Below are 9,604 nucleotides of genomic sequence, written 5' to 3'. Positions count from 1 at the left end.
AGAAGCCCACTCCGGTGGGGCTATTCACCCAGGCCTGGTAGAAGGTTATCGCGCGAAGGGCGGTTTTAAGACGGCCGTCGAGGTTGTTAAGGGCATGAGGCAGCGTGTGCTGTGCCCCGTTTAGAATGTCAGACAATGTGATGAACATTTTAGCCACGATGAACAGCGAGGCTTACAGGTTCAATGGAGAGGCCACTTACAAGGCCGGGGCATTTCATAGTGTCCAAACCCACGCAGAGCAGCTCACGCGAGTTGACATCTACATCGATGAAAAGAAGGCCTTTCCAGTCCAGTTCACAGATATGTTGGCCAAGTACCGGCTGCCACAGATAACCAGCAATGACATTGTTCGGGCCTGGAACACCAATCCTATGCAATTCTGGCAGAACCAAGTGAACTTCGCGGTCTGGTGCGCAACCACGGGCTGCGGCGTCTCTGTAAAAGACCATCTTCTCGCCCCCGACAAACAAATAAGGGCTCTGTACACGTTCCATGTGTATTACCAAGTTAGGCGGATCTTGGAAGAGATCCAGGCCCAACTGCCGCAAGACAGAGCGTGGGCGGCATTCAAAAACCCCCACGACGAGAGGGCCTATGAGAGGATTTGTAGGGAATTCCGCGTAGATAAGCACACAGACTGGAGGCGCAGGGGGGTGAATCACGGCCTCGGAGTGGCATATTGCTATATCACGAGAACGGGTTACAGCCCCGTTGGCGATGGGACCTTCGATCAGAGCAGGATGTCGTTCTCTAGAAAGCCTACAGCGCTCCACGTCGACTACATCTAGCAGGACGCCGAGGAGGCTTGGGCGTCGCTCATTGCCGACAAATCCCAAGGATTCACGCAGCCGGGCGTAGAGCGCCTAAACGATTCCATCCGGACATACGTGTGGGCTTTTCTAGGCGCCCAAGCGCAAACAAGGGCGCGTATTCTAGGCACGGGCACAGCCTTCGACGCGCAAAAACAGTTTGCCGCGAACGTTGAAGACGCTATTTCCTCTTCGATCGACCTTCCGTCTGCTATCAAACGCTACCAGAACGTGCTACAGTATGCCGGGAGCGCTGTAGACTTTCTGTATGGCATAGGCCTATGTATGGCCCCCAGCGACATGCTTCTGCAGATCGGCCATGTGGCGAACTACAACAACAAAATCGTCGTGGCCACAGAGGACCAGAAGCTAGGCGCCAATGAGGGTGTGAACGCTAAAGTACCGCCCACTTTGCACAAGCGCGCACCTTTCCACGGAATCGTTAAGCCACAAGAAAGCATCCCACCACCTTCCCACGTTAAGCTGCAAGAACGCGTCCCACCACCTTCCCTCGTTGAGCCACAAGAAAGCGTCCCACCACCCACCGCCGCCGAACCCCTAAAGAATCACGATGCGGAGAAGACAGCCATCGTCGTCGCTGGGGTTGGTATCGGCTTACTGCTTCTGCGACTATGCGTTAAATAATTGCGAACAGCCACGAGCATTAGGCTACCTACTGCGATGACTAGAGCCCAGACATTATCGGCCAGCCACCCAGCTGCTTTCCCGAGAAGGTTCAGTAGCCAGGACACGATACTGCCAATAATACCCGGAATCGCAGCGGCAGCCTTCCCAGCCAGCTTGCCAAGGCCGCGCGCCAGGGACTGGAGATGGTTTTTCACCCATTCTTTGAGACCACGCCCGTCGGGTGGAGGTGGTGTTGGCTGGATGCCCCCGCCGGACCCGCCAGTCAGCGCCAACTTTATCGCTAGCCCCAGTGTCGAGATCGCCATCCCAAATGCCGTGAGAATGGAGACCACTGTTATTCCCTGCTCCCGGAAGAGGGTGCGGACGCGCTCGGCCAGAGTGGTATCCTTGTGTAGGATGCGATCGATCGTCTGCTTGATGCGTGTATTTGCGTACGCAGGGCTTCAGCCGTTAAAGAGGTTGCTTCGAGGCGGTTCACCCTATCGTCCTCGAGATGTTTTATCCGGGCTTCGATCCGCCTCCGCAAGTCTTTATTATTATCATCATTAGGGGCCTCTCCCAACTTCTGTTTTTCTTCTGCGATTTCCATATCTAATTTTGACAGCCTGGCGTTGTTATACGCGTGTTCGCCTTCCAAGGTCTGCAGTGCCTTGTTAAGCCCCAGAAGTTCTCCCATGGGAAGAGGAGGGTCGTTCATCTCTTGTATGGGAAGAGGAGTGTTGTTCATCGTTTCAATAACCCGCCCGACCTCACTATCCGTCAAGCTTGTTTCCAGTGTGTGGACTGCATCAGCGACCTTTTTTGCTGCTTGGTTTAAATCCTTCAGCTCCAAGGTATCTGCCTCGGCGGCCGCGGCACAGAGTTCTGAACTCGCTGTCTCCAGGGCTGCAACTGCTGCGGATGCAACGATAGCTGTTTTCTGTTTTTTACTCTGCTTTTTCCATTCCAGTCTACAAAACCCAGCCCATCCACACTCGTAACAGTCCTTCTCCCTCCTCCTCTCCGGGCGATTGTTGTGAGGGCTAGCGGTTCGCCATTCTTTTCGTTGGTGAGTTCCAGTTCTGGGTAATTCACGAGTCGCAGACGCCCATTGACAAGTATAAACTTATTTTCTTCGCTAAAACGGAGTGAGGGGGGGGGGGGGGGGGAGTCGGGATACCAAGCATCCTTCGCCATGATTTTGTAATAAGACATCACGGCGTTCTGGACCAACCTTGGTTTTTGGGCTTCGTAGATCGTACCCAATATTGCTGCCTTGGGAACAACATCACCTGTAAAGAGAGGGGTCTGTTCGACGACGTCGTCTTTGGCGTAGTCCTCTTGGGCATTGTCCTCTTGGGCTTCGAACGGATCATCAACGTCAAAGTATACCATAATCCTCGTATTGAGCATTGCAAGGTATACCTTCAATACACACAATGGATGCATACGGACACAAGTGTACGGCAGTCCTTAGTCGTCGCCAACAACCCGAGTACGATCGACCAGAATCAACAACTCTTGGTCCGCTTCCCCAACCTCGGCCCAAATGACGTCATTGTGCCCAGCACCGTGCGCTTGGCCTTCTCGATCACGATCAATTCATCCCACCCGAACGCCACAGTGGTCGGGAATCTCGGACGCCCAGTAGTCAAGAAAACCACGATCAGAATAAGCGGGAATGAGGTAATGTCTATCGACGACTATGATGTGTTTCATTGCTACGGCGACTTCTGGCTGACCAAAAACGAACGGAGGAATGCGGCCTACCAAGGCATCGGCAGCGAAAACATGCCTAAACTTCGAGTCGGAGCGGAGGACGCAAGTGACGACAATGCTGGAGAAAAAGCCATCGCTCGCGCCTTTGCCAGCCGGTTCCACATCCCGCTAGACTTTGAGCTTCTAGATGGCCACATGCCATTCTACCACGACTTACACCATCGACAACATCAGCCTGGAGTTCGATATGGTCAACGATGAGGAGCTCGCTAGACAGATCCGCACCCAGTTTTCAGGGGGCGTCTCTATTCTGTATGATCGCGTCCTCCGCCACCGAAAGTTTGTTAAGGACAAGTCTGATACTCTCTGGAACATAAACCTGAACACTCCAGCGAGAGCAATGAAGGGCATCCTCATGCTGTTCGAGGCTAAAAGAACCCCGTGGGGGAGGAGGTCGGAATCCTTCTACAACCCGAAGATCACCAAAGTAGAATTCACAATAGAAGGGATCCACAATCAGCTGTACAGCCAGGGCATGCGGGCGTACCAGCAATGGGGCGAGGTCCAGAGGTTCTTCGCCAGCTCACCCCTTAAGAAGCGGGACCCTGAGGTGGCCGGGTCGTAAAAGACTTAGGCCTGGCAGACGTCTCCCATGAAGAGTTCTTGACCCACAAGCACGCCTTCTGTCTTGACCTTCGGCCAAGCGACGATGACGAGCTGCATGGCAGTGGGAGGCGCGTTCAGAACGCCAGCGAGGGGATTACGATACAGGTGACAAAAGAGAGAGAAGATCCCGGCGTGTTGAACGTATATCTCTATGTTATTATGGACGCAATGCTGCACATCCAGAATGGTAGATTCGTTAACGCGCTTTATTGATGACGCCCACTGCGCGATTATCTGTGGGTAGACTATATCTCTATGTGATTATGGACGCAATGCTGCACATCCAGAATGGTAGATTCGTTAACGCGCTTTATTGATGACGCCCACTGCGCAATTATCTGTGGGCAGACGAACTGCGGCAAAACAGTCTTCGTGCTGGACCTGCTTGAGGGTCCTTTCCGCGGTTTCTTTCATCACATTGTGATCCTGTGCCCCACTCTTAAGCATAACGAGGCGTACCGACGGCGATGGATACTGTCTAACCCTGAGGTCGCTTCTTGCTACAAGGAGGCGGAACCTCTGGCTACTAAAGATTCCAAAGAAGTCGCTGATGCTCTCTCTTGCATTTACAAGAGGGCTCCCCTTCGATGGCCGAAGCTTCTATAAGTTGACCCTGGGCGCGAGTTTATGGGTGCGGTGAGCCAACTGCTGGCCAAACACGATGTCACAGTCCGCCGAGGCCGCGTGGATATCTACCGAGACCAAGGCATAGTGGAGCGTTTCAACCGTACTCTGGCTGAGCGGCTCTTTGGACATCAGTACGCCAAGGAGATGCGCCTTCCTCCCAAACACCGGTCTATTGAATGGGTGGCTCGGCTGCCATCTGTTGTGGCCGCTCTGAATAACGAGACAACGAGACTGATCGGTAAAAAGCAAAAAGACGCCATCAAGGCAAAAGGGGTGCCCCATAGGCCTTTCTCGACGGTTCCAGGTCGTTCTGTTGGACTTAATGAGCGGAAGATCCCTGAGGGTGTTGGCGTTCGTTATCTCTATCAGCCTGGAGAGTTGGAGGGCGACCGCCGTCGCGCGACCGATCCTGTCTGGTCTCTAGAGATATATCGGCTTGGGCGCTCTGTCACAAGGCCTATTGGACTGCTGTTCTATCTGGACGATACGTCGGATGGTCCACGATGGGGATTCGTTCGTGAGGAGTTGCTTATAGTGCCCCCTGATACTCAACTTCCCCCGGATGGCGTTCCACGGTAGTTCCTCGAAGTCCCATCCTGCCGTCAAGGAGGCGCATAGCCATAAGCCAAGGTGTGGAAACCATATTCGGCGATCCAGCGCTTACTATCGAAGGGGGACAGTGAGAACTTATTCAAGTGCTGCCCATAGATATGGTGGCGCTCTGATCGCAGCACGTCCATACCGTGTCGGAAGATCTTTTTCTCGAAGAGGGCCACAACTCCCTTTTTCACGCCCTTGGCCTTCTTAATGTTGGCTCCACCTGCCTCCAGAATGGAGTACATCTTGGGGCGCAGACGATTCATGCATTCGGCGATCTGCCGCCCCGCGCATTCATGGCTATAGGGTTGGCTAGGACATTTTTGATTTCCCGCTCCTCCTGTTGGAGAGCTCTGAGGAAGTGTTCCGTCGCGTTAGGGCCTCTGTATTCCACGGGGCGTTTTGTGCGGCCGTCGCAACGCACCACAACATAGCAGTAACTGCAGGGCTCGTGGTGCTGAGTCTTTTGAGTGCTGCTCTCTGTAGGTGACGGCGGCGGGCCTTCAACCTTTCTGGTCAGAGCCTCGAAGTCGGCATATATGATGAACGGAGCCGGTAGCTGTTTGTGGTGGTTCTGAAAGGTGAACTTGTTTTTCCCCTCCTGGGGGATTTCCACCTTCCGGCTTATGCGCCTTGAGAAGATCCTCCCTTGTGTAACCGTGTAGGCAGCGCTCGCAGAGGTGTTTGCAATGGTGTGCCTTACTTTCTTGGAACAGGAGACGGTTGAGGTCTTTTATCCACGTATAATGGAAATTGCCTGCCTTCCCAATCAGCAGCAGATTGATTCGCGGCATGTCGCCGAGCTTCTTGCTGAGGCGGTGCACGATCACGCCCTTGTCCCACCCGAACACGTTGATGGCGAGGTCGTTCTTTTCCTCCACTTTAGGAGATGGGCGTGGGGGTGTCGATTCCCCCAAAGTCAAGACCATCATTGGTGGGGTACTTTGTTGGTCTATGAGGGTGCCCGGCGGCTGGAAATAAGGCAGACCGGAGTGCCCATCGGAGGCAGTCGTCGTCTTTGTTCTTCACACCGATGACTGCTTTCTTGTTACTCACAGCTGCGGGTAGGGGGATGTAGGACCCGCCTCTCAGTGGCTGATACCTTGCAATGTCAAGCCAGAGTGTTTGCACGTTATTGACAACCCACCCTGACCCTCGCTGTGTCCATTTTTCTAGCACCTCCTGGATGGTGGGGAACGCATTTTCTAGAGCCCCGTCAATGTCACCGGCCTCTAAGAGGGCCTCCTGTTAGTTGTGAAGTACTGGGCTGGTAAACTCTTCACTGCCATCGGCGTTGCTCTTTCGCAACTGAACCCTGAGGCCTAGTTGGAATTGAACCCCGTTGAGTGCTAGGATCTCTTCTTCTAGCTTCTGGCGAATAATAGGTCGAATTTCTTCTAAGAAGGCTACTGGGTCCGTCCAAATGCCTTCGGGTACGCCCATATGCCAGGCCCGGAGGAGATTCCTTATAGCCCTGCCGGTGTTAATGAATTCTAGTTTCTTTTCGCCTAGCAATTCATCCAACTCCTCGTTACTGAGGAGGTTCTTGACGTCTTGCTTCAACTCCTCGTTACTGAGGGGGTTCTTGACGTCTTACTTCAACTCCTCGTTACTTCGGGAGTTCTTGCTGTCTTGCAGCCGCTTCAACTCAGCCACAGCCGTTTTATACCTGTAGAGGATCCCCTGCAGTTCTTTCAAGGCAATGCGGGACCGTGGGTACTTGGGCCGCACACCTAGGAGCGTCTCAAACTCCTCCCGTAGTGCTTGTGCTTTTTGATGATGTTTCATTGTATGCCTAGTGGCGGTGCCTATCCAATATGAAATTTCGATAGCCGTTTGTATTCGTCGTTGTGCAATATCATCACATGCCTTGTGGTGGTGTCTCTCTAATATGAAATTTCGATAGCCACCAGCTGTTTGAACTTGTCCAAGAAAGCCTTGTACCTCTGCTGCCTTTCACGCGTCTGGACATTATTATATCCGCAGGCCCCGCAAAGCTGAAATCAGGTTTTAACTCCCCGACCACAGCCAATACATGGCTGGGTGCTAGGACCCTTCCGCAGACGGTATAGGTGGAAGCCGCAGTACTCCCCCAGACAACTCTTACCACAGAGCTCTGTAGAGCCGATGAGAAGCCACCGGCAATTATTGAGACTCTTTGGCATGTTGTCTTCCTTCCCTGTCGTTTTATACCTGTCGAGGAACCCCTGCAATTCTTCCAAGACAATGCGTGACCGTGGGTACCTAGGCCGCACGCCTAAGAGCGCCTCATACTCCTCCCGTAGTGCTCGTGCTTTTTTTGGTGATTCCTCATTGTACGCGCCGTTGTGCAATATTACCGTATGCCTAGTGGCGGTGTCTCTCTAATAAGAAATTTCGATAGCCATCAGACCCTCCGCTGGGGGCTGGGGCCTCTATTTTGTTCTGGGGAGGGCCCCAGGGGGAGGGTGGTCCAGAACTCCTATTCTGTATACTACTACACCCAAACATGGATACTATACTATACTCTACTATACTATATGTAGGCGGTCTGGGGCGGGTTCACTCATTACTCACAGACACCAAGCAGCAAGGACGACGTGTCGGACTATGCCTCGCCTCACTCGCACCACTCGCGTCAATCGCATCAACGGACGGCGAAAAAAAAATCAGTGACGCCGGGTTGTGGTTTAAACCCGATCGATACTGCTCTCCATGCTTTGTATTATAACCCGGACAGTCCAGCGGTTTACAGCGGGGTTCAACCCTTGCTCAAGGCAGCTCGACAACGGGGACTCAAAGTGAGTCGAACCCGTGTGTCGGCTTGGCTGGCTCAGCAGGGCACGTACACACTCCACCGACCTGCACGCCGCCATTACCCGCGTAGCAAGTGGTGGTTGGGGATATTGACAGTCAGTGGCAGGCGGACCCGGTCGACATGGCAGCGTTCGCCAAAGAGAATGACAACAGCCGTTACCTACTGACCTGCATCGATGTCCTCTCCAAGTACGCCTGGGTGATGCCACTCCGGGCCAAAACCGGGGCTCGTTTGATCGAGGCGTTTCAACAGATTTTCAAGACGGGTCGCCGACCGTTGTACCTGCAAACGGACGAGGGGGAAGAGTTTCTGAACAGACCGTTTCAAGCCTTTTTAAAGGACAACGGGGTGTTTTTCTTTCACACGTTTAACGAAACCAAAGCCTGCGTGGTAGAACGGTTCAACCGCACTTTGAAAGGTCGCATGTACAAATATTTCACCGCTCACAACACTCGGCGATACCTGGACGCCTTACCGGCGCTGGTCCGCGGTTACAATCAAGCCTACCACCGAAGCATACGACGAGCCCCTATCGACGTCACCTCCCAGAACCAGAAGGAAGTCCGGCAAGTCTTGTACGGTTCACCCACAACCAAACGCTCGGTCCACCGTTATCGGGCCGGTGATCTAGTGCGTATCAGTAAAGTGAAAGGGAAATTCGAAAAATCATACCTCCCGAATTGGAGCACGGAAATGTTCCGCATTGTTCGTTCCCACCCTCGACAGCCTGCTGTGTACACACTGGAGGATTTGAACGGGGAACAATTGCTAGACCGAAATTTGTTTATTTTACTTTGTCAGAAAATCGAAAGCTGGCCGGAAGCTGATTCCCCGAATTGTTAAGCAGATAAAGCACCCGGTACAGTAAGGCGGAGAATCGGTCCCAGAAAGGTACGATAAGAAAGTGCAAATTTCAGCCCAGCACAATTCTGTGAATTTCCAGATCAGAAGTATAAATCTCGGTCGAAGCACAAATAGAACTTATATGGCCATAAAAGAAATGGTTTTTAGTAACACCCCGCCAAAAGTGCACTCTCGATCAAAAACCCCAGTAATATAGAGCGTTGCGAACTTGTCGTTTTGAGGAGCAGAGTCTGGGGTGTCGTTGAGTCCGCGCTCTGTCTCCGTTCGCGCCAACACTGAGCAGAACAGAGCAGAGTAGGGCATTGCCTTGTGTACTGTAGTATGTGGTTTGTCAGGCTGGCTGACCGGCTACGTCAAAAGGTTGGATAATAGGCTGGAATGAACTCAAGGGTCCACTGACGACCCAGTTGTCTACTCTTGGATCAGAAAATCTCGAAGCTTATAAGAAACTTGGAGGAGATCAATGTGATGGTATTTCGCACATATTTTCAGCATCTGTATTTTCACCAACATCCACATATTTAAGCAAGATATGTAACAGCCATTTCTTAAACGGTTAAATCCAATTATTCTTTATCAACTTAGAGCGTCCGCTTCGGGACCGGTAGATCCAGGATCAATCCTTGGTCGAGTCACACCTAAGACTTTAAAAGAGGAAGTTGTAACTTCCTCGCTTGGCGTTCAGCATGAAGGGGATAGTGCAACGACTGGTTGACCCGTATCAGTATAATGGCTCGGGCGGGGCGGCTTACTTGCCTTCGGTACGTCGTCTCAGTGATGCAGCACTAAATAAAAGAGCGGTGGAAATCCGTCCTGCAACAAGGAGGCACATTACACGTGCATGCACCCTAATGATTCCTTCGTCGTCATATGACTGAAAAATTGTTGAGTACGACGT

This window comes from Liolophura sinensis, chromosome 3, assembly GCF_032854445.1.
Source record: "Liolophura sinensis isolate JHLJ2023 chromosome 3, CUHK_Ljap_v2, whole genome shotgun sequence".
Classification (NCBI taxonomy): domain Eukaryota; kingdom Metazoa; phylum Mollusca; class Polyplacophora; order Chitonida; family Chitonidae; genus Liolophura; species Liolophura sinensis.
This window is presented reverse-complemented; position numbering follows the sequence as displayed.